Here is a 25,067-nt window from a genome sequence, read left to right as displayed (position 1 = left end):
CCCACCGGGATTCGAACCCGGGACCCCTTCCGCGGGAAGCGAGAACGCTACCGCAAGACGAGCATGGAAGGTATTCCTTGATATCTTATCACATATCCCGTCATCCTGACCTTTCTTGTCAGTATTTGCTATGTGTTATCAGCAATTCTGCAGAGAAACTCTTTATTTCTTATCAATTCGTGCAATTTTTAGCATCCCTCATAGCAACACGTCCTAAACGCTTCGATTCAGTTCTTTTTCGATCTTTCATAGTCCGTGATTCACCTCCATAAAATGCTGAGCTCCAAAAGTACATTCTCACTCATTTCTTCCTGAAATTAAGACCGATGTTGGGAACTTGTAAATATTTTTTGACCAAGAATGCCTCCTTTTCCTGTGCTTTTCTGCTCTTTGCTTCGTCAAATGGCTCTGAGCACTATGGGACTCAACATCTTAGGTCATAAGTCCCCTAGAACTTAGAACTACTTAAAACTAACTAACCTAAGGACGTCACACACACCCATGCCCGAGGCAGGATTCGAACCTGCGACCGTAGCAGTCCCGCGGTTCAGGAGTACAGCGCCAGAACCGCACGGCCACCGCGGCCGGCTTTGCTTCGTCCGTCGAGTGTTATTTTGCTCACAATGTAGCAGAATTTCTTCGGTTCGTCTGCTTCATGATACCCTATCTTAATGTTAAGGCTATCGATAACCCACTTCTGCAACTCCTCACTACTTTCTGTTCGTTTCACACTCAATCCGTAATGTGTGCTCATTACACTCTTCATGCCTTTCAACAGGTCCTACAATTCTTCCTCACTTTCGTTGAGTCAGCAATGTCAACAGCATCGATGTAGTTGGAGACGTGCTTGATACACACTGTCCTGTCTTACAACGCACCTATTCACTACCGGTTTCGGTCATGAACCATCTTCACAGTGCAAAAAATATCTATTGTGACAACTTCACACGGCATACATGCTATTTAACCAGGAAAGTATACCCCATTGCTGACCTGGAAACTTGCTGATACTTAACGCTGTAATAAAGGCTTTATCAAGCAGAAAACTACGTTGAAAACATGTAAGAGCAGAAAGTGCACAGCACCATTTTTCAGGCCCAACAGTGTTGTCACAACATATATTTTTCCATTGTGAAGATGGTCCATGATCGAAACCGGGAGTGAATAAATGGCCGGCCGCTGTGGCCGAGCGGTTCTAGGCGCTTCAGTCTGGAACCACGCTGCTGCTATGGTCGCAGGTTCGAATCCTGCCTCTGGCATAGGTGTCTGAGATGTCCTTAGGTTAGTTAGGTTTAAGTAGTTCTAAGTCTAGGGAACTGATGACGTAAGTCCCATAGTGCTTAGAGCCATTTGAGTCATTTGAAGTGAATAAATGTATTGTAAGACTGCACAGTGTGTATAATGCAGTTATACAACTTAGGAGTATCATCAGCTAATCTTATCAATGATACCCTTTCACTCTGAATTTTAATTTCACTCCTTACCTTTTTTTTATTTCCGTCACTGCTTCTTCGATGTATAGATTCAACAGTAAGAGCGAAAGACTGTCTTATACCCTTTCTAATCCGAGCACTTCATTCTTCGTCTCCCATTCTTATTTCTCCCTGTTGGTTCTTACAGTTATTGTATATTACCCGTCTTTCCGTAAAAGTTACACTTACTTTTCCGAGATTTCGAACATCTTGTACTATTTTACATTGTCGAACATTTTCTCTAGATCGACAAATGCTATGAATACGCTTGTGTGATCAAGTGCGACGTCAGAAGTGTCTCGTTGGACCTTTTACTTTTTCAAAAGCTAAACTGATAGTCTAACACATCTTCAATTTTATTTTCCTTTCTTCTGTATAATATTCTTGTCAGTAACTTAGATACATGAGCTGTTAAACTGATGTGCTACTAATCTCGCACTGCTGCCTTTGTTATCTTCGGGAAAGTGTGAATGATATTTTTCCAAAAGTCTGATAGTATTGTTCAGACTTCGATACTTTTCTAAAAATATGGTATCAAGCTTGGAAAATAGTGACAAGAGGTGGATGTGATAGGCAGCTGTCATGAGTGGCAGTCTCCTGATGACGTATGGCCTACTAAAACGAGAAAGGGAAGAATGTAGAGAATGTAATGACGTGAAATTTTTTCATCGCTGTAGGATTATTTGCCACATTCACATTCGAAAGAGATATGACTGTAATCACAAGTGTGATGGAGCATGCCTTACTGAGTCATCCAAATGAGTTCAGAAGTGGCTAAAGGGGGCGATGTGTTCGGTCCCATTCTACCATTCTTCTAAGACTACTGCAAAAGGCAAGCTTTTCTTCACAAGTCTTTAATCCAGTCTCCCACATCCAAATTCCAAGCTAGATCTAACGGTGTGAAATTTCCTTCCCCTCTCCCCCAAAAGAACATCGAACGAGTTGGCGCATTTGCATGACACTGAATTCGTATTCGCGATTACGGAGATTCAAAATCCCATCGGGCCACCCAGACTGAGGTTTTCCTTTGTTTGCCTAAAACATTTAAGACGAATGCCAGGATGGTACCTTAAAGGGCACGGCCAGTTTGTCTCCCCAGTCCGAGCTTATATTCTGTCGCTAATGACATCATCATCGAAGCGACGTTGAAGTATGGTCTTCCACCCTTATAAGAGAGTAAGAAACCATTTATGGCAATCTGATGTTCATCAGACTCACACAAATGTCAAGTTGGATGACAGTAAGAGATGGGAGAAGCTCGAAAGAAGAGCTGCACCATTCTTCTCCGGTTTCTGCATTCAGCAAGCGAGGGTTACAGCGCACAGAAAAGTACAACGGGAGGACCGGGCATTAGTCGACTACAATATTCTTGCACCTGGAAGAGAGGGCGCTTCTGTCGGCTTATCTTCAGAGCGTGTGATCAAGGTTGATAGTATATGCATAGCAGACCTGAAAGCATTGACACTGCAATGCATTTCCCTCAATCGCCGCTGTTCTTGTTTACTGTAGCATTACCACTCGTTTCCGTTAAGTTCAATAAATTCAATACACAATGCGTCATGTATCTATGTATCTATCCCCCCCCCCCCCCCCCACACACACACCGTCTACTTCTTGCAGAACGATCACAACAATAAAATTTAAGAACAGTTAGTGAGAGAAAGGGAAAGAGGTAGTAGTAGTAGAAGTTTTGACTACTGAGTCCCCGGAAATACTTTTATTGAACTGTTGTGTGTTGCTGAATTAAAAAGCATAACGTGGAGCACTCAGTAAGTGACTTGTATGGTTGCAAGAGTGAACAAAATTTAAAGGAGAGTACTTTGAAAAAAACTGTGATGACTAGTTTTCGTAATTTGTATTGACTTTTCAAAAACTTTTGGTGTAGTATATCTGTTAATAAGGTACAATGTACGTTCGGCATTCCATTTATTGACTAACGTCGTGATAACTAAAATCTCAGGATGAAAACTAATAACCAGCAGTGTACCAAACTTAAATCTGTGTAGACATGGTTGAGGTGATGATGCACACTCTATGTTTTCATACCGTGCTTTTATATCACAAATCCGTGCACAGCGGCTGAACACCAGTACTGTCTACCGCCTGAGTCACGGAAAAGTTCCGGCCATGCCAGCTGTGCTATTGTGCGGCACCTGTGGCCTGCGTATTAATTATGCACAGGAACTCGTCTACCCTATCATTACGGGCTGTTGGAATCTCGCGCCTAGAACCGCCCACTGTCGGCGCTCGCTTGTTCTAGTGGTTCTCGCCGCTGCCGCTCGTAGCGCTGATGTGCGCGTGCACATGAGGCGTCGATCTGTTCGTTAGCACTTAACCCGAGCGTGAGTATCAACCCGCACAGAACCGGCACCGGAAAAGCAGCCACCGACCTACAGCTGTAAGTACCCATAAACTGTGAAGTGTTTGTGTAATGACGCGTCAAGCGGTACCCAAGATAATGAGGGCATTTAGCTGTGTACGTAGAGCACACTATATTAGTGCTTTATACCAAGAATATGGAGCAAGTGCAATTCTGTAGCGACTTGTTATTCGAAAACTGGGCGTTTCCTATAAGTCAACCCAAAACACTGAAACTGACTAAACTTTGCAAAATAGTTGATTTGCAGTGTGTATTCATGTAAGATTTTGTTTACACACACACACACACACACACACACACACACACACACACACACACACACACACAGATATTTTTTCCCCCCCATCATTTATGTGAACTCTGTAAGTACAGGTTTATAGGTTTTCTACGACGTGCCACAGCAGTTACTATACACTGCTTGCTGTAGCTGAGATTTTTCTTTAAATTTCGTCCTGTCAGTTATAGTGAAAGGACTGTGAAATAAACTCCAAGAAATAAAAGATGCCTAATTCAACATATGAGTAGTGAGGTCATATTATTCTAGAAATAGGAGTGTGTTCTTTCGAGACAGCTACTGAAAGTGGCAACGAATCTTCGAAAGTTTTCCTGCAGTGTTATTGCAGTACTAACGTGCACTTAACCAACTCTCGGTTGTAGATAATATGGCATGAAGCCTAGAGAGTAACTACAGTTATGCAATGAGATGCCTTCATGTTACGTGTGCTGGTGGACATCGGACAGACACGTGGCCCTGAACAGTCGGGAGATGAGTCAAAGATCAATTAACTGCAAAGTGCCGACCAGTGCGTCGCATGTGACATTCGTGAGAAGTATTGATCACGTCTCTGCTCTCATGTGACTGACTGAATCTGGGTGACAGGCGACCTTGGATAAGCATGTGACCTGCTAGTTCATAAATCGTTTGAGTGTCATTAGTCACTATGTAACGTGACAGTGGCGTGTTCTTTTCGAAGTCTGACGGAGAGCACGCCGGCGAAGATACGAATTATACTTTGCATTTCAGATTGAAGTGAAACCGAATTTGAAGAATTCGGCCAGTATTGAAGTTAACATGATGCCAATTTGTGTATACAGTCGAGGACACGTTTTTGCTGATCTGCTAACAGTAAAGGTGTTCACGCGACGTGGGTTCATTATGTCGGGAAACTTTTTCGTTAATAGTGACACGTGTTAGATTACGTTATTTAACACCAGTCGACCAAGAGATAGCTGGAGAGGCGGAAATAATTCCATAAACGAGTTGATATATCCGTTGCAACCCACATATCACTAAGTCATACTTTGAGCAAAGCGTGTATAATAACGAAATTGAAAGGTTTCCGCACTAAATGCTATGCTATGATAAGTATCAATTCTGTTGTTTAACCAAAGTTTAACGCTCTGTCGTTAACAGAACGCCAATCAATTGCGTTCTAGAATCACCAGCGAATGATATTGCAGTTGAGTTTGACATTACATTCATACGTTAGCCAGAAAGGTGAATTAACTCTGCCGTTCTTTTATTTGGGCGCTCAAAAGTATTGTGCTAAGCAGATACCAAGACCCAAAAGTACTGAGTGTAACTGCTAGTGTCGTTGCTTGTCACTTGAATAGTTCTGGTCTTCTATCTGTGAATTCAGAATACGGATGAAGAATACCGTTGAAGTTGGCAGTTCGTGGTCTGGACGCAATGAATTAATGTTAAATGGACACTGGTAATTTTTTTTACAGCTGTTCGTAACATACTTACTCTAAATGAAACCTCTACACACGCGCCCTCTAATGGAATTATTGTGGATGGTACATAGCCGCTCAAAAGTCAATTGTAGACACACGGATATTTGCATTTGGATAACATTTCACTAACCATCGTACCGTAACTTTCAGAAAGATTCTAGAACAATGTTTCTCATAACTGTCAACGTTACCAGTGTAGAACTAACTTGTTGCTAGTAGATGCTGCACTAGTAGCTTGCAGTGCCCGCTTCAGTTACTTGATGTATAAATTGACTTTCCAAATTCCTGAAGTTTCTTGGTCATGATTGGATTTGATGAACATGCCAGTGAATGAATCGATAAATCCGTTTTTCTAAAAGATTAGAAATTACGTTTTAACAGGAATTTATCTTTCCCTTGGATACCAGTTGATATCGTCTTGCTGTAGGATTTAGCAACGTGGTGTTGCAACATTATGAAATCCTCCCAGAAAACTTGCTACACATCCAGCATAAATCCATAAAATTGGCTGTCTACCGGCCAGTAATGCCGTAGACCATTTCAGCAGACAACCTGACCAATAGGAAGAAAATAACTGCCATTTAAGCTGGCACTTCTAATTCTCATGTTTAAAACAATCGCTGATGATCCAAATTTGCCGAAATGTTAGTTTTTGTAGTATAAGTGGAAAGACTTCCTTGAGCCAAAAGCACTTACTTACCGGAATAGTGCAGAGCCGTGTGTACTAATTGGATGTACTACCGCTGTCATTTTCTAATCGATATATAATTTTGGATATTGTCCTGGCTTCCCAGGCGGAGTAGCTTTGACATGGTTACACGAAAGCTCTGACAAGAAAAAAACTCACTTAATGCCTTTGGAGTGATTGCCCACTGTTAAAATGCCTTGAACGGCTTCTTATATATAGGTAGTGGTTAGTTCCACCACTAAAAATCTTTATAATTTCTGTGGTATTAATATAAATTATTGAAATGGGAATCTGTCGCTTCTAAAGAACTGAATAAGAATTCAGCTTCTTTAATTCAGAGAATGTTTCAAGGAATGGAAAAGCACGAAAGGCACATAGTGTAGCCACGCTCCCCATTAGGGGTAATTTTAGTCTAGAGGTGTAGGTGATGGGCATAGAAGCAGAAGTTCGTGCATTAACGCTTATCACGCGTTAACACCTACGATTTAGGAGGAAACATGGGACTTTGGCCTACAAGAAAGCATATTGTGGAGAAGTTTACTCTCTCTCCCCCACAGAATTTATATTTTTACATGTAGATTTCAAATTTCAAAACTTCCGGAGAATAAAGTGGTATGAGACCTAAGTCTCGGAAGTGGGAGAGAATTCTATAAATGCAAGTTTTGACACAGGATACTTTCATCTGAGGACCTGGCCTCGTGGATTGGCTTAAGGCCTAACAGGTAATACTCCAGCCAGGTAAACGCGAACATTCCCAGGCTTGACGATTCCTGCTAACACTGACAAATCAGATATGGTTAGTATCAGCCCACAGGTAGAACAAAACAAAAAAAAAAGCCGCAGGAATAAAGGAAGACAAAGGAAAAGACGTCTCCACCAAGCAGAAATTAAGGCAGACTTCTCGAAGGTCGGTGTAAACTACTGAAAAATTTGCATTTACAAGCTCACACCCAGTCTTCAGGCGTACGTTCAGTCTAAACACATGAAATACTGATATTGCTGACTGCACTCTTCAATATAATTTTATGTAAATTATGTCAGCTATGTTTATTACAAATCTTAAATTAACTGCTTGGTGCATGTTCCGAATTTTTCGGGCGAATACTTTTTGAATTGAAAAATTATCTGGCTTATATTTCGAGGTTCTGATACTTAGATGCACGAAGTAACATAGATGCGCGAAGTACTGATGTAAACAAATTATTGTATTTAAACATTTTAGTCTACTGTGGCAAGTTAAATGTGCACGAGTGGAAGATTTGCTGGGAGTGGGATGGGGAGAAGGCAACACATTACCCTGCCCTCAGAATGCTACCTTGTGGATGCGATCTTGTACCGCTCGCGACGTTGGTGTGGATTTCTATAAATTCCGGTTGAGCGTGTTCAAAAAGCAGCTATAATGCTTTGAGAGAAAATATATTTAATGGGTCACACAGACCATAATTATTGCGGAGTCAACGAGAAATGACAAATTTACACCAGCTAATAAGCAACACCGTACACGGAACATGGTACGTGCCTGTCCAGTGTAAAACTATACTTCTACCATAAATTCTTGTTCATTTGAGATCTGCTGATCAGTGTGCGTAAAATGATGCATGCAGTCACCTTGATGTTGACGCTTTACCGCCAAGACAGAACCATTTTCCAGAATATATTTACCTTGATCATCAAACTTGTTACGGCGCTTTCTGGCCCTCGTTTTTTATTTCACTTAGATATTCCTTATGCGATACTACTTAGATATAGCGTTTTCTCATAATGCAAGTCATGTCTGCCTCTGTTTCTATGTGGCTGCTCCAGGAACTTCACTTTGTGCATCAAAGCGCAGTTGTTGGCCATGTGTCTAGTATACAACGTGGTAGTAAATATCACTGACAATCTGGTTAACCAATAATAGCACAGGACATACTGGTTGTCTAAACAAGTAACCAAAGTATTGACGTGTAAGTAATAGATTAATAAGACTCATCTGAGGGATAAATTGAAACTAGTTTGGGGCTAAAAGCTTTTGCATCAAGGAGTTTTGAGATAAGTGTTGTATGAAGGCGGGCCACACATACTATTAGCTACTTTACTGCGATTTTTAGAAAATTAAATAACTCTTGTTGGATGCAATGTTTTTCGGAAGAAGTGTGTGTGTGTGTGTGTGTGTGTGTGTGTGTGTGTGTTTGTCACACTTGCGATGCGCGGGGTGCTGTGTTGCTAGCGTGTCCCTCGTGGACGGAAAGGAAATTGTAATAGCGTGTGTTTGGTGCGCATCCTGCTGTGGCAGAAATTCCAAGGCCAGGACTTCACTGCCAGCGGGTGCGTCCACAACCCGTGCGAGGTTTGAACGTCGCCGTACACCGGCGCTTTAGCACACGCAGGCTCTTCACGTACTTGATACTAGGGGGAAGAAGATTGGAACTGACGGTTTTGAGTCGCTGTGAAGTTGCCAAACTGCAGTGCGGCAGTCTAGTTAAACTTTTGGTTGTGTTGCTTTCAAGCAATCATATTTCCAGTAGTCGCTCAACGAACACTAAGAGCTCCAATGATTTTTAACTGGCAATGCTTCCCTGTAATTTATTAGCTACGCGCAGTTCTTTGTAAATTGGGCGAAAGGCCTTCAGTTGATTGTACAGTGAACTATCAAAGTTAGTATCTGTACAGTGATTTAAGTTAATGTTTGCTACATAGTTTTCTATGCAGTGTTCGTGTCGAAGTGGCAGTGGTGATAAAAAAAGCTGCAGTTCGTCGAATGTTTAACTTGTGCTACGAAAGGCACGCTCTTTGCTCACGGATGGGGCGAGGCTGCCTCACAGACTTCCTTCGCGTTTATGAAGCAAAGCGCGTCGTGGACGATCAATAATATAGTGAAATATTATTGAAATTCACTCTAAACTGCTCAATAATATTGGGGTTAGAAATGTTGCTGTGATAACTGTTGTACTCTGTTGCAACTAGAGAAAAAGGATGAATGGAAAACTGGTTAAAGGAGCGTCAAAGAGTTTCGAGATTGAACGAAATAAGGAACTATCATAACTCCGTGTGTTGATCAGACTTGATACATTAGTAGAAATGATTGTCCCCATAGCGTCTCCATGTATTAGCACTGACACGTTCACTTTCCCTTCCTGGAATCTAGTGTACACCCGGGGTTCTTATTCAATACAAAATTCTCCCGTAGGCTCAGGAAGTGGTCACGTGATTCAAATAAACTTCTCGTTTAGCCAAATCCAGCACTACGTGGCTGATTGCAATGAAACAATATTCTATACCAAAACCTGTATAATTGTTTGCTTTTAAGTATCAAAATAATCCACTTGTAACTAATACTGAAAGGATAACCATCAATTCTCTGGAACATAACTTTGTCACCTATAAAATTTCTTGTGGTGTTACACAGTTCGAAACAACTGACATCTTAATTTTAAGTCTTACATTCACGATATGAAGGAGCATATTGACAGTGACGAGCTGTATTAATGGACCAAAATATTCTCAGTATTGTCAATAAGTACTTAGTGAGATGGTGTATTGACAGTTTAACAATATTCAACATTCGGATGGACTGTTTCGTGATTCAGGCAAACGGCGATAAAGTGTTGTTTTGAGGTACTCTTGGTACAGATTGTACCTCAGTTTCTCACTCGGTCCTTTTTTTGTAGGTCTATGCATGTAACACTTCAGGATGAGCGATGGAGAATTCACTAAGGCATTTTTTCTTTATTAACCTGAAAATATCATTAATTCCTTGAATTTCACAGCAGCGTCGAAGAATGGTTGTACTACGTCATATACCGTAGATATACGCAGTGACTAGTGAGAGATGTGCGAAATGCATGTCAGTCTCACCAAATAATAAAACGTAAACAGTTTTATATTAAGTACATGAACATATCCTCGCACAGTAGATAGTTGCTTCAAAGGCTTCAACAACAATTACGTTAATATTGTTTGCCGATAATACAGCACTAAATTTCAGGCATTTGAGTAATCTTCCTGTCTTCTGAAACGTAAAGATTACCCTTAATGTCTCGTTGACTGCGATTGCCTATCAATGTATTTTTGCTTTAGATCGTAAACATTAATTTATCGTAGAATGCACGACTCGTCTTAAAATAGCTTATCCATATAATACTTATGACTTGAGACATATCACTCCGTTTTTTATTCATTCTCCGGCCCTCCATCTTTCTCGTTTTTCTCTTGTTTCTTGCTACTGATAACTAAAATAATTGCCGAAACGTTTTCTTATGGGCGATCGGCAACTTTATTTTATAAAATCGCCTTGTCAGCTGACTATATTATTGAGTCGCTTCAATTTGACTTGACAAACTGGCAGTCTCAATAAATACTGGCCGGGGGAAAGCCCCTAAGAACTAACCCGACGCTACCTTGAAAACGATAAAGCTTACAATGTTTTTAGCGTCTCAGACAAGTTAAAAGGAATCAGCGGACTCTTCTTTGGTGCGGCGAGGATTGGATATGTGAACTCTTTCCCCAGTGAATTGTGTCGCAGTAGCCTAGCAGCTGCTAGCCCTGGTGCATGCTGCGTCTCTTCTTCCCTTCCCTTCCCTTCCTCCCTCTCCTATACAGTGGGGACCTTTCGCCTGAGGTGTCAAGTGTAGCGTGCGGCCACATTCCCTAGGGAACTCGTTACTTAGCTACGCAGCTAGTCGGTTCAAGTTGCCTCCGGGACGCGAGAGCGCATGCGCTCTCTCTCTCTCTCTCTCTCTCTCTCTCTCTCTCTGTCTGTCTGTCTGTCTGTCTGTGTCGTGGTTTGCATAATCGGTAAGGATGCGAATACGTGGTCCAATTCTAGACTGCTGGAGTCGTAGCGATTGTGCCGTTCAGTTGTCTCAAAATAGGGTTTTTGCAGTTCTCACGCACACTTTGCGAAAAAGCGTTGGTGTCCTCAAGAAAGAAAAACTTGCAAATAACGCACTTCAGCAAGTAAGATCGGTAGCAATCGAAAGCACCGACAAGTGTTTAGTGCCTCTATTTTATCAAATGGTTTGAGTAACCACCACAATTGTAGTGCACTTTCAAAGGATAGGATTGCCGATGCCAAAAACAATGATCCTTTAACACAATCAAAATATTAATATTGAAAGTCGGTTACTGAAAAATCGAAGCAGAATACATTCATATAGCGATTTAAAGTTCAGCCACTATCGAGATTCTCCTTCGTTGTAAGCAGCGGACGGCGAAAATCACGTGGAGGTTGATATGACTCCCTTAGGCTCAGCTTTGAAGCTCATAATAGCTATATTTTGTATAAACATGCCTCCCAACCTGAGGTTATTGGCATTTCAAGGAGCATTATCAGCTACCTGACGGGAAAAGTTGACTGGATGCCAACAGTTCCAAAAGTTTTGAGAATACCTCATGATAAATTATATAAATCATGGAAAACTGTTGTCTTTGGGGCGGCTCGAACGTAATTGCCAGCCAAGAGCTCGACTTGGTCATGTATGTATCTAACTCAACAGTTGAGAGTATATACGAATTGAGAAAGATAGTACTTCATGGTAGTGCTCTTACATATCTCGCAATATATACGAGTAGTTCCATTTGTTTCCCAATAGACAGTCTGAAAACCGCTATAACATCTGTGTATTCGCAGTGCAGGAAAAGAACCTGCTAATAGTGTTAGTGCAGAATGAGAAACTTCTGGTAGAGAAAAATTATTCACATTAACATAAGAAATGCGCCGGTGTGGAATAACAGCCAATCAGAAACGGGCTTGAAGTTTTTCCCGTCATTTGTTGAAAAACCATAAAGGGAAAGTGTTCAAAATTGTTTTTTCACCATTGCTTTAGTTCGCACTTACTGATCTGCTGTTCTTATTACAACAAAAGTTCATTAATTTTCTCCGAGAATAGCAAAATTTACGCCCTTCAGACCTTTTAACGTAGTTAATTTGTCGAATCTTATCCTGTAAACGTCATAGACAATTCGCGTCCAATGTAAACAGCCATGGGTAGGAATTTTTAGTGTTCGTGGCGTTGAATACCAGCTGAAACCGGTATCTTTAGCGAAACGCAAGGTGTAAATACATACTGTCCCGCGCGCTTGTCGCCTATTGGCTGCCGTTGTATGGCTATAGTTATAAAATGGTTTGATTTTCGTCCTATGTTTATTGGGGAAGGTTTTCTCGATTCGACTTCTTGTTTTTCTATAACGTGTATAAAGCATTCCACACCCGATCGACCGATTCGGTGATCCGGTCGCAACCGATGTCACTGCAATAGTTCACTTGGGTGTAACCTGCCACACGTGAACGGTTACACCTATCAGTTTCAACTATTTAACATGGGTCGCCAAGTTTGGGCCCGTTGGCCGCATCCGGCCCGCCGGCGGTTCTTAAATGTGCTCGATAAAACGTATGGGAAACGAGACGTTGACACAATTTAAAATTATTCTTAGAACAAAAGGCGATCTTAAGAATTTTTAGAATAGACCTCCTGGCTGCTCTGTGCCTTAATTTTCCCAGTTTCAATTTTAAATCGATTTTAAAATGAAGTCCGCGCTCGTCATTTTGTTAGTTATCCGGCTTGTTGCGAAAAATTTGGTTTTCTGCTATATAGTATTACGAACGCCACTACGAAAAAGTGTTACGAAAAACGAACTGTTAGCCACTGTGGCCGTTGGTCTCCGTATCTCCTCAAATACTTTAAAAAATAAATTAAAAAGTGATAACTGTAATAAACTTGTTTTGAAACATTCCTTCGTAACTATTTTACCTTATGGAATTCATTAAATATTTCTGACGCCAAGTGGATTGTGTAAGTCTTTCCAGTGTGCTAATATAATTCTTTGCTAATTTATTACTCCTCAGCTCCTTTTTCATACCTTGGTTTTATACTAACAGATTAACTTTCTAGATGTTTGTATGGAAATGTAAACAGCAGCACTGCTGATTCTTGATATAGATTAGCTGAGGGAGATTTAGATTATATGGAATGACAAGGGCCTCGAATGTAGTTGCACCACAGTTTTGCTCTGAACATTTAAACTAGGATGTCTACTTAATATTACGGTGCATCATTCGCTTTAGAAGTTGGAAAAACTTATTAATGCTTGTAATTGTTTCATAAATAACTCAGATGCAGCCCAGTGTATCGTGAATATTTCTACGAACTTTCCATCAGTTCTACAGCCCAAGTTTCAAAACTCTAATCACCGCTGTAATAGTGAATGCTTTCCAATAGTTGAATATGTATGGGAATCGCATGTATATCCTAAACTGCTGAACCTGTCCCCCACCGCAATCACCACCTGCACCCTCTGTGATCCTGATATTGTACCCCACTTTTGGCCTTGATTCGTTTATTATTGAAAACTAAACCTTAATTAGGAACAAATCGCTTAAAACGAATGGGTAAATCGGAGTCATTTCTATACTGAGCATGGTATCGACATCTCCAGCTGCAGGATCTTCGAGGACAGTAGCTTCAATGACAGTATTTCACATAGCTTTAAACTAAAATTGGGTGAGATTAAAAATTTCGTAACAAGTCGGATTCAGTCAGCTTATTCTAGTCATAAGCCATAAATACGATTTTCCAGTTTCCTGTATAACCGTCGGAGGCGAAGAAAACACCATATTGTGTGTAGAAGTTATGTTTGAACTTAGTGTTTTTATAGGAGAAAGAACACACGAGGCGTGTTCCCTCAGATATCTGCCGCCTGATTAAACCACCACTGAATAAATCACACTTCTTGACACTTGAAGGAACTCATCATAACGAAGGTTCTTTCCACTTTTCATAAACTTTCAGCCACAAATCGTCAGGAATGAAGGTCGCACACTTAGTCTGTCATACACGTTCGTACGGCCACCTTGAAAAGCTCCTGCTCATTTCGGTACCATCCCATGACTCATGTCTTCGCCATACATTTCACTGACGTGACATATTTCAGACGATTTCACGCCTTCAGCGCTAAGAAGAATACAGGGCTTATTTCAGTCGTCGGAATTCTAGTGGAGGAGGCATTTCAAATACAAACGTAAGCGCGGCGAATGGCTGTGATAGCTTGCCAAATTCCAGCCGCGGAAGTACAATACGGTAGGTACTTCAGAAACACGCGTTGTATGTGGGACAAACACTAATAGTTTGCATGCCCTGCTATTGCAGTTCAAACTGACTGCGAGAGAGGAAACAAAATCACTCTTTTTCACAGCACTGCATTTTATTTCTCGCAGTCTGATTTTATAGAAAAACTGTACATTATCTTTGAAAAAGTGGTAGCATATGTTCATCTGAGCAGTTATTACCCGATTGTACGGTAAATTGTGGTGGGTATTTTACGGGTAGTTTGGCACCAAATATTTTGTCCAACCATTCTTTACCCGTTTAATATGGGAGTACAGACGCGGTAAGAGAATTTCAGGATTGTGACGCATGTTACATTGTGCAATGTATCCGGGAATTCCCCGGTTTCCCTGCTCTTGCTTCGGCTGTTGTTCGAACTGGTATGTGTCGCAACTCTTAGAAAGTATACCGGTACTCGTCATTTTTTTTCTTGTGATGGCATTCTCACGGTTTTACCACACTGCTAGATTATTCTGATAATTATTAAACTATAATGCATTTATTACACTAAAATGGATAAGTGGTTGCGTAAAGCAAGTGTCGGTGTGAAATCTGTAGACAATCTGCATGCTCCTCCTAAATGTGCTGTCTAATTTTCTTAACTCCTAATTTATAAATTCAGCTTATTGAAAAGTACCATAGTGCTACCTCTGCCTAAACATCGCATTCGAATGGGAAGTCAAAGAAATTCAAAACAATTTGATTCGGTGACTCCTAGTTAGCTCCTCTGAGTGAATTTGTTCGTAACGGATGATCAACAAACGGAGGGATGGACTAGACTTAATCAGTGTATGTGATAGTATTTTATCACCTAAATCTGAAATTTCGAGGCGCAGTTTTCTTAACATATTAATAAACCAAATCGGTTGCATATACTTCTAATATACGGTATCTTCAATGCTAGGTAGCAATGCCGACAACATGAAAGGAGCAGAAATAAAATTAACGCTTTTTGCTGCGAATAACTTACCATTCAATACCTTGGACACATTGATTCCTCTCTGCAAGAATGTCTTTCCTGATTAAACAGTTAATCAGAAGATTGCTTTAAAGAGCACGAAATCGTAAAGTGCTACGAAGACTGTTAGGTAAGTCAAATTCAGTCCTTGTATGATGAACGCACTCAGGTACGCCTTTTTTCACTGATTATGGATGAAACTACTAATCTGGTACTAAACAGTGTGCATTATACAGTCGTGTATTTTAATATGGATTCAGGCCAGATCAGAACGAGTTTCCTTGATATATTCGAAGTTTTGTCGTATACTGCTGACATATTATACAAGGCAATGATGAATTCTTTGAAATCAAAGGTTATGGTTAGAGAGCACCATTCGGTATTTTCGAGCGTAGAAAGACTTCCGACATGTAGCTTATATTTAATACTCGTGTCATGATTCATCTTCGTGCTTCAAAAACATGTTTGACCTAAGAGGCGTCGGGAATTTGCTGACAAACTTGGGTTCTCATTTCAGTAGATGTTCTGGTAAGAGGGACAGTTAAAAAATGTTTTTCGTATAATGTTGTCCTTCTCCAACTCGACATGTCTGTCAAATCGTGAGTAGATAGTGAACTGGAACAATATAACGCACTTATTGCCTATCTTCGAAATGTTATGGATGAGCCATCTTCAGCTATAGAACACATAAACTACCGACAGCGCATTTACATAGACATATTTTTAATTCATGTCGTCTTGTTATCCCTTCTCCAATGTCTCGGTGAAACGAGTGTTTAGTACCCTCAAAAACTTGGAAACGGCTCGTATGAACAGACTGAAAACTGAACAATAGTAGCACTGATCCCTACAAAAGGGGAACAGAAGGCGAAGGATATTTAGTTTCAGCCGACAACATATATAAGCAGTCCATACCACAGCTCTGCGCCATGGAACATTTCTGTAACTATTATTGAAACGAATGGTATATGGAGATAAAATCGGGTAATTTGACGATCGATAAGCATTGGCATCATTGCATCAGAGTATCGAGAGAAAATATGAAATAAATCGATCAGATTTTGCGAGATTGTTGGTAAGAATGTTAAACTATGACTTGTATATACAGTAAGACGATTAGTTATTTAACATCAATGGTAATTCCAATCCGTTTCTTTTAAGAGAGTGCTTTGCGATCCCTGAACAGCTATAAATTCTAACAGCTCTTAGTCACAACGAAATAACACTACACAATCACGCTTTTGACGAAAAAGTCGCAACTGGGATAGCCACGTCACATAAGATTCATCAGATTGCATTGAAATTCCCAGCGCTTTGTGACTTGCTCAACACGTGCTCTCTTAAAAACTGAATCCCAGCATAGCTTTGAACGCAGACATTTCAGCCAAATTTGGTACACGTGACTATTTGGTAAAAATACTGTATGGGCCAAGTACGCCAAACACCGCTACGGCGAAAATGAGAAATTGGTGACTTTTAAAAATGTCTGAAAACGACAGATATTAGTGTAGAATAGACAGTTTTCGGTGAACTAGGTTGATTGCCGCCTCCCCCCCTCCCCCTCTGAACAATGGACCTTGGTGGGGAGGCTTGCGTGCATCAGCGATACAGGTAACCAACCGTACCGTAGGTGCAACCACAACGTAGGGGTATCTGTTGTGGCCACACAAACGTGTGATTCCTGAAGAGGGGCAGCAGCCTTTCCAGTAGTTGAAGGGGCAACAGTATGGATGATTTACTGATCTGGCCTTGTAACACTAACTATAACGTCCTTGCTGTGCCGGTACTGCGAACGGCTGAAAGCAAGGGGAAACTGCAGCCCTAATTTTTCCCGAGGACATGCAGCTTTAACGTATTGTGAAATGGTGTCCTCTTAGGTAAAATACTCGGGACGTAATAGTCCCCCATTCGGACCTCAGGGCGGGGACTACTCAGTAGGATGTCATCAGGAGAAACAAAACTGACGTTCTACGGATCGGAGCGTCGAATGTCGGATCTCTTAATCGGGCAGGTAGGTTAGAAAATTTGAAGAGACATGGATAGGTTAAAATTACAGTAGGAATTAGTGAAGTTCGGTGGCACGAGGAACAAGTCTTCTGGTCAGGTGAATACAGGGTAATAAATACAAAATCAAATAGGGGTAATGCAGAAGCACGTTTAATGTTGAATAAAAGAATAATGGCGCGGATAAGCTTCTGCGAACAGCATAGTGAACGCATTATTGTAGCAAAGATGGCACGAAGTCAACGCCTACGTAGTAAGTGAATATGGACTGGGTGGAGGGGAGGGGTAAGGAATGAAAGAGGAAGCCGTCTGATAGAATTTTGCGGAGAGCATAACTTAATCATAGCTAGCACTTGGTTCAAGAATCATGAAAAGAGGTTATATATGTGGAAGAGGCCTGGAGACACTGGAAGATATCAGATTATGTAATGGTAAGACAGATTTAGGAAAGAGGTTTTAAATTGTAACACATTTCCGGGGGCAGATGTGAACCCTGGCCACAATTTATTGGTGATGAACTGAAGATTAAAACTGAAGAAACTGCAAAAAGGTCGGAATTTGAGGTGAATCCTGAATAAACTGAAAGAACGAGGTGGCAGTGTTTGAGAGCATTAGTAAACGACTGACAAATACAGGGAAAGAAATACAGCAGAAGAATGGGTAGCTTCGAGATGAAGGCCACAGGGATCAAGAAGGTAACAATACGAGGGCAGTTACAAATCCATGTATAACAGAAGCGATATTGAATTCAATTGATGAAAGGGGAAAATTTAAAAATGCAGTAAATGAAGCAGGAAAAAAGGAAAACAAACGACTCAAAAATGAGACAGGACGTGCAAAATGGCTTAGCAGGGCTGGCTATTGGACAACTGTAAGGATGTAGTCATATATCACTAAGGGTAAGATATACTGCCTACAGGAAAATTAGATCTTTGAAGAAAAGAGAACCACTTGTATGAACATAAAGAGCTCAGATGGAAACACAGTTCTAAGCAAAGCAGGGAAAGCAGAAAAGTGGAAGGATTATACACAGGGTCTATACAAGGGCGATGTACTTCAGGGCAATATTATGTAAATGGAAGACGTAGATGATCAAATGGGAAATATAATACTGCGTGAGGAGTTAGAGCACTGAAAGACCTAAGTCGAAACAAGGCCCCAGGAGCAGACATCATTCCGTCGGAACAACTGATGGCCTTGGGAGAGCCAGCCCTGACAAAACTGTACCATCTGGTTAGCAAGCTGTATGAGACAAGCGAAATACCCTCAGACTTAAAGAATATGATTCCAATCCCAAAGAAAGCAGGTGTTGACAGGTCTGAAAATTACCGAACTATCAGTTTAATAAGTCGCGGCTGCAAAATACTAACGCGAATTGAAAAACTGGTAGAAGCAGACTGGGGAAGATCAGTTTGGATTCCGTAGAAATGTTGGAACACGTGAGGCAATACTGACCCTACGACTTATCTTAGAAGGTAGGTTAAGGAAATGCTAACCTACGTTTCTGGCATTTGTAGACATGGAGAATGCTTTTGACAGTATTTACTGGAATACTCTTTCAAATTCTGAAGGTGGCATGGGAAAATACAGGGAGCGAAAGGCTATTTACAACTTGTACAGAAACCAGATGGCAGTTACACGAATAGAGGGACATGAAAGGGAAGCAGTGGTTGAGGAGGGAGTGAGACAGGGTTGTAGCCTATCTCGGATGTTATTCAGTGTGTATACTGAGCAAGCAGTAAAGGAAACAAAAACAAAAAATTGGAGTAGGAATTAAAATCCATGGAGAACTAAAAACGTTGATTTGTCGATGACATTGTAATTGTCAGATGGCAAAGAACTTGGAAGAGCAGTTAAATGGAATGGACAGTTTCTTGAAAGGCGGTTATAAGATGAATATCAATAAAAGCAAAACGAAGTCAGGTGGTGCTGAAGGAATTAGGTTAGGAATCGATACAAAGTAGATGAGTTTTGCTATTTGCGGATCAAAAGAACTGATGGCCGAAGTAGAGGACATAAAATGTAGACTGGCGATGGCAAGGAAAGCGTTTCTGAAGAAGGGAAATTTAACATAGAGTATAGATTTGTCAGGAACTCTTCCTGAAAGTATTTGTGTGGAGTGTAGCCATGTATGGAAGTGAAACATGGACGATAAATAGGTTTAGAGAAGAAAAAGTTTTCGAGATGTGGTGCTAAAGATGAATGCTGATGATTAAATGGGTATCTCACGTAACTAATGAGGTACTGAATAGAATTGGAAGAAGAGTTTGTGGCACAACTTGACAAGAAGGGACCGGTTGATAGGACACGTTCTGAGGCATCAAGGATCACCAATTTAGTATTGGAGGGAATCGTGGAGGGAAAAAATCGTAGAGGTAGACAGATGAATACATTAAGCAGATTCAAAAGGTTGTAGGTTGCAGTAGTTACTCGGAGATGAAGCTTGCGCAGGATAGAGTAGCATAGAGAGCTGCATCAAACCAGTCTCTGAACTGAAGAAGGAAGAAGACAGATACAGTAGGTCGATTGGTGACTGTTTAGATGACATTTCACGTCCTGGAAATGAGTATGGGTGGAAAGGGAATGACACCAAAAAACAATAGAAAAGATCTGACGTTAGTTTAAATGTCAGAGGTCTCTAGGCTGAGTGCTAGGAGTTGCAATATTTTTTGTGGGACGAGGAGGGAAGAGGAGGTTGGTATTTTCGAAGACATAAATGTGGTATATGAGCAGTAAATTGATTCGAACTTGGTACATTTTTGATTCTATATCTAAAAGAAAGCTAGAAGAAATTCCAGCACCGCTGGCAATTACTCAATGTGATAAAGTATTGTGCTAAACTAATATTGCAGAGATGTTGTGAAAGGTTTTTGCGTGGAATACGTATAGTATAGTTAGACTTTTATAAACGTGTAAATGTTTTTTGCACTGTATTTAGTTTTCATGTATGGTTTGAGCAAACGAGTACGCGTGGTTGTCAGTTATTGTAAACATAACAAAATAAGACTGTCCACATTAAGCTATCAGCTGTGGGAACTTTACTGCCTTGATGTAATTGACGGAAAGTCATTGAGTAAAACAGAAGTGATTTCTGGCGTTCCCCAGAGTAGTGTTCAAAGCCCTTTGCTGTTCATTATCTATATAAACGATTTGGGAGACAATCTGAGCAGCAGTCTTAGTTTGTTTGCAGATGACGCTGTCATTTATCGACAAAGTCATCGGAAGACAAAAACAAATTGCAAAACGATTTAGGAAAGATGTGTACGGTGCGAAAATTGGCAATTGACCCTAAATAACAAAGTGAGATCATCCATGTGAGTGCTAAAAGGAATCCGTTAAACTTCGGTTACACGATAAATCAGTCTAATGTAAAAGCTGTAAATTAAACTATATACCTAGGTATTACAATGACGAACAATGTAAATTGGAAGGAACATACCAGAAATGTTGTGGGAAGGCTAACCAAAGACTGCGTTTTATTGGCAGGACACTTAGAAGATGTAACAGACCTACTTGCCTACACTACACATGTCCGTCCACTTTTAGAATACTGTTGCGCGGTGTGGGATTCTTACCAGATAGTACTGACTGAGAAAAGAAAGGCATCTTTCGTTGCGACGGAATCTTCTCACGAAATTAGTCACCAACTTCCTCCTCTGAATGCGAAAATATTTTGACACCGACTTCCATAGGAACGATAACCAAGATAAAATAAGGGCCATCAGAGCTCGTCCGGAAAGATACAGGTGTTCATTCTTCTCGCGCGCTGTAAGAGATTGGAATAATAGAGAATTGTGAAGGTGGTTCGATGAACCCTGTGCCAGGCACTTAAATGTGATTTGCAGAGTATCCATGTAGATCCCTACCTTGTTTGTGATTCAGGCTGTCTTGTTCATTCACTAGCGTATAGCCTCGAGGTCTGCGCGCGTACTTCGGGCTTTGTCCTCAACGCCCCTGTGGCAATAGCAGCGCTGCTTGCGTGACAGGGTGTTATTACCTCGGCCAACGCAAGAGCAATATATCTTAAACAGAAATAAACCCTAGGTCAAGTCGAAGCTCTTGCACGGGGCCTTTAAGGATTATTTTTCAACACGAGTTAGGAAGTAATTATTGCAAAAAAAAACACTAGCACTAGATTCGAAGTATGAAATTGCGGACTAGAATCGTTTGAAACTCTATTGTTTGAAATTTGCATTGCACAGATCAGTAATAGAACAGCAGTACTTTATTGAACAGGAACTATAACAAATTCTGAAATGGTGACTTCTAATCCGTTCATAAAATGTATTATTGAATATCTGAGCATCGCGTAGTTATTCCTAACGTGGAGAAAATGAGGGGTCCCCGTGTCTTTCTGTTCACTCTTACGACAGACTATTGCACCAGCTATCGCTTTGCTGAATACAGGCATCTATCAAAACGTCGTCTAATACTCCTTCGTAATATTTTTGGTCGGCCAGAAAATTATAAACAAATGATTATTAATCGACGCTCTAAAAAAAGCCTGTATTCAGCAAAGCATAAACATGGAAGTGAAACATGGACGACAAATAGCTTAGTCAAGAAGAGAATAGAAGCTATAGTGCTACAGAAGAATGCTGAAGCTCAGATGGGTAGACCCTGTAACTAATGAGGTACTGAACAGAACTGGGGAGTTGTGGCTAGCTAGCAGGGATCGGTTGGTAGGATGCGTTGTGAGGCGTCTAGGGGTCACCAGTTTAGCTTGCACAGGATAGCGTAGCATGGAGACGAGCATCAAACCAGTCTCAGGAATGAGGACAACATACTAGACTACGTAGGATCCTAGTCGGTAATTGCATATATTTTTTGCGCTGGCTGAGTTGGAAATTTTGTTTTAATCGACCTTTGTAACTAATTCCTGGAGTTAATCACTTTCATGAACTGAACTGCGAAACTCAGAAATTTGACGCGAGATTGTGTGTTACTTTATAACCGCAAGAAGTATACAACCAAATATAGCGGCGAAACACTTTCTCCCACTATTTTCATTGCTGCTGTATGACAGTCCGCACATCCCCAAATATCACTACTAGAGACGAACTCGAGTGACAAATATTTCGGTAGTAGTCTTGGCAGGCTTTCGGAAAATTGCTAAATAGTTAACTTGAGCAAATGTGGCGCTAAAAAAAACGGGAATTCCTCAGATGGCGCCTAAAACTGCTGCTAATTTCGTGCCAACAATCGAACTACGGAGATTCTTCAGCAATATGTAAGCTAGTATCGCTGCACATAACGAAACGAGCTGCGTGCGTTGGGCACTGCGAATGTATTTGCTTCATCTTGTTTCGCAGTGTTCTGTATTCTTCAGAACTTTCAGGTTTCGGATTTCGTTTAAAAGGACTGAACAGCAACTGTGTTGTTAATCATTTAACGCAAGTCAGTTGTTAGCCATTGAAGGAGTTTTTACTGTTCGGATTGTCGTGCAGGGCCATGATTGTAGTGAAGTTAGATTTTTATCAGTAAATTCATGAACTTTGTTACCTACTGCGGCTTCTGATAACCCGGTGGTACTGGATTTCTGAACAGTGCGCTGTCAGAACGCTAGTCTGTTCTACTATTTCTAGAAGTTAAATGTTGTGATTTGAGCTACTGGGCTTCTAAAGGAGACAAAAATATATCATGTGCTGAGTCTACCTTTTTTTTTGGCGGGGAAGTGTTTCTGAATGAGCATGTTTGCATGTCTCCCGTAACTGTAACGTGTTTGTGCTGGAACTGAGGTGAATGTAATTTAGTGTAACTGTGCTGATTTGTGACGGCTTAGACATATATACTCTTTAACGTTTTATAGAGGTTCTCAAAGTCAAAAGCTTAAGCTAAGAAAACTATATTCGCAGTGAACATTACTTCTGGTATGATTCTAACATATCAGTTCCATTCAGTAGTGAGAAGATAATTTAATGTACCAGAATCACCCTTCCCTCCCACCATCCCAATCTATTAGAGAATGATTCGCGAGAAGAATTATTGTTGGTACCCATTTTCACTTTTGCAAGCAGAACTAATGTTTTGGGCAATGGCTTAGCTCCAGGGCAAACACTGTAACAAGCATCGATGGCTGGTGCCAACCTGCAATAAAATGCTGCTGACATAAAGGTGTATATGAACACGTGAGGCGGTTCCTGTAACAGTCCCGGAATTGCCCGATGTGTGATGGTTGGTTCTCTATAATGGTGCCTTTGCAAGGTAGTGTGTGGCCGAAATAATGTTGTCTCCATCATTGTTGCAATGTAACTGTGGTAAGCAGTTCTAATTTGCCCATCCTGTTGCCGACCAATGTTGACATTGTCAGTTTATATATAATCTCATCTCCTCTGTTCCTTCCTGTTTGACACCGAAAGTGCCGTTGTGCCAACTAACGAAATCAGAGTAGAGAATCAATGTTTGTTTTTCGGCTTTTCTGCAATTGCAGATATACTTGTACAGATTAGCGTCTTTTGCAGTTGGAATGAGTCTTGAGACCAAGCGCGTTTCGCTTCATCTTCAGTGCTGACTGTAACAATGTTTGTGTGCTACAATTTTGTTTTCTAACATCATGAACAGCTAGAATGCTTTGCTCACAATTATAAACGGTATTAATTCTCATCGTTACTGTTTTCTGTTGAGTCAAGTAAACAGTTAACTAGTTATATTAGTAACGTGCGCGAACTGTTCATGATCCTAGTAAACGAAATTGTTAGAGCGGAGAAACTAAATTGTTACAGCGAACACTGGAGAAGATTTAGAATAAAGCGAAATGCGTTTGCTCTTATTACAGTTGCAAAAGACGTACGTAATTAATCTATCCAACTTGAAACATGGCACGCAGCAGTACAAGCGCCACAATTTGTTGGTTAAAAGAATGTAAAAGTGCGCAAACAAGACAGATTAAAGTATGTGAATCTTGTACAGATATCTTGTTTTTCGGCTTCTTTTCTGCAATTGCAGATATACTTGTACAGATTCGTCAGAGCTTTGGGAGACACGAAGTACTATACAGGGAGTAAAAGTACCCCAAATACAATATTTGCATGCTTAGAGGAGATAAAAAACTTGACAAATGTCGTAGGTGCACCGTTAACTGGTAAGTCCACAAAATTTTGACGGTAATTATCATGATCAGGGACCGTGTTCATACTGTCGTCTGATGAATGTTATTTTAGAGGTGTCGCTGAAAACGTTCGTTAACATTAATGCACAGAAGGCATCTGTCCTGTCGACTAACTCTAAAGAGCCAGGTGTCTTATGAATAATGGCTGCAGTGTCAACCAAATTGCGCAATCAGTTCTCTTGTAGTCTCTACCGGTGTCTCGTACACGAAACTCTTTATAATCCGCCGATTAAATCATCATAGGTGCTTGGCAACATGTCTAAAACAAGATTCATCACACAGTTCGAATACCGTCTCTAAATACAACCAGCGTCAAACTCTTCATTGAGCCTAAGCGGGGAAACAGCACATCTGACATTCGTCACACAAGTTTATCATTTGAAGAATATAAAAAATTTGTATACATAGTCTCACAAAAAATCTGAAATGTAAAAGTTCTCACTGCTATCTTCGAAGAACTGCCGTACTGAGCCATAAAATTTTTCTCCGTATCTCCTTACGAATTGTAAATTGTTTGAAGGTTCATTACTTGTTTCCTTGTTCGTGGGCAGGAACTCAGCAACTGATTAACTACAATAAAATATAAAAATAGACTTTTCGTTCTCATTTCAAATTGCCTTAATGAATTCCTTCAGT

At 40.7% G+C, this 25,067-nt stretch overlaps 1 protein-coding gene across 1 annotated transcript in view; it reads left to right on the top strand.

Moving 5' to 3' along the window:
• Positions 1-3,758: 3,758 nt before the first annotated feature.
• The window catches only part of LOC126354712 (acyl-CoA-binding protein-like), a 75,880-nt gene continuing 54,571 nt past the window's right edge, over positions 3,759-25,067 (top strand). Inside the window, exon 1 of the mRNA XM_050004560.1 lies at positions 3,759-3,870. The gene's annotated coding sequence lies outside the window, so the exon portion shown is untranslated. The remainder of the gene's footprint in view (positions 3,871-25,067) is intronic.

The sequence above is a fragment of the Schistocerca gregaria genome, chromosome 3 (assembly GCF_023897955.1).
Source record: "Schistocerca gregaria isolate iqSchGreg1 chromosome 3, iqSchGreg1.2, whole genome shotgun sequence".
NCBI lineage: Eukaryota > Metazoa > Arthropoda > Insecta > Orthoptera > Acrididae > Schistocerca > Schistocerca gregaria.
This window is presented reverse-complemented; position numbering and strand designations above follow the sequence as displayed.